The following is a 1682-nucleotide window of genomic DNA, read 5'->3' as shown; positions in this document are numbered from 1 at the left end:
GTAACTAAGCAAATTGAGGCGAACGTTGTGAGGGTTACAAACTACCCCACATGGTTAGCCACTATTGTGCCTGTGCCAAAAGAGGATGGAAAGATCAAAATATGTGTGGATTATCGAGATCTCAACAGAGCCATTCCTAAGGATGATTTCCCTCTTCCACATATTCATATACTCATCGATAATTGTGCAAAACATGAGTTGCAATCATTTGTCGATTGCTTTGCAGGATATCACCAAATCCTGATGGATGAACACGATGCAGAGAAGACGGCGTTTATTACTCTATGGGGAGTGTATTGCTACAGAGTAATGCCATTTGGTCTCAAAAATGTCGGTGCAACCTACATGAGGGCCATGACTACCCTTTTTCACGTTATGATCCACAAGGAAATTGAAGTGTACGTGGATGATGTCGTTATCAAATCCAAAAGAAGTTCAGACCACCTGGATGACTTACGAAAGTTCTTCGAGAGGTTGCGTAAGTATAATCTGAAGTTGAATCCAGCAAAGTGTGCATTTGGAGTACCCGCGGGAAAACTATTGGGATTCATCGTTAGCAGGAAAGGCATAGAGTTGGATCCATTAAAGATAAAGGCAATCCAAGAGCTACCTCCACCCAAGACCAGGAAAGACGTAATGAGTTTCTTGGGAAGACTGAATTACATCAGTCGGTTCATAGCTCAATCTACAGTGATCTGCGAACCCATATTCAAGTTACTGAAGAAGGATGCTGCCATAAAATGGACGTAGGAATGCCAAAGGGCTTTTGATAGAATCAAAGAATACTTGTCCAACCCACCAGTATTGGTCCCGCCAGAGCCTGGAAAGCCATTGTTATTGTATCTAACTGTCATGGATAATGCATTTGGATGTGTATTGGGGCAGCATGATGAGACAGGTAGAAGAGAGCAAGCCATTTACTATCTGAGCAAGAAGTTTACGCCGTACGAGGCAAGATACACCTTGTTGGAACGAACATGTTGCGCCTTGACTTGGATTGAGCAAAAATTTAGGCATTACCTGTCTGCATACACCACGTACTTGATCTCAAGAATGGATCCACTTAAATACATCTTTCAAAAGCCCATGCCTACGGGTAAACTAGCGAAGTGGCAAATTTTGTTGAGCGAGTTTGATATTGTGTATGTGACACAGAAGGCCATCAAAGGACAAGCCTTGGCGGATCACCTCGCAGAAAACCCGGTGGACCAGGATTACAAGCCACTTACGACCTACTTCCCTGATGAAGAGGTTTTGTTTGTAGGAGAAGACATATCAGAGTCATATGATGGATGGAGAATGTTCTTCGATGGAGCATCAAACTCTATTGGAGTTGGAATAGGAGCAGTCTTAATTTCAGAAACAGGTCAGTATTACCCAATCTCAGCTAAGATTAGGTTCTACTGTACCAATAACATGGCAGAATATGAAGCTTGTATTCTCGGACTCAGGATGGCCATCGACATGAACATCAAAGAACTCTTGGTGATAGGAGATTCCGACTTATTGGTTCACCAGGTGCAAGGAAAATAGACCACTAAGAATGTCAATATCCTGCCTTATCTGCATTATATTAAAGAGTTGAGTAGGAGATTCACAAGGATTGAGTTCAAGCATGTCCCTCGAGCTCAAAATGAGTTTGCCGATGCTTTGGCAACATTGTCCTCGATGATTCAACACCC

The sequence above is a fragment of the Solanum tuberosum genome, unplaced genomic scaffold, assembly GCF_000226075.1.
Source record: "Solanum tuberosum cultivar DM 1-3 516 R44 unplaced genomic scaffold, SolTub_3.0 scf00101, whole genome shotgun sequence".
NCBI classification, from domain to species: Eukaryota; Viridiplantae; Streptophyta; class Magnoliopsida; order Solanales; family Solanaceae; genus Solanum; species Solanum tuberosum.
The sequence above is the reverse complement of the archived record's forward strand: the minus strand, read 5'-3'. Positions refer to the sequence as shown.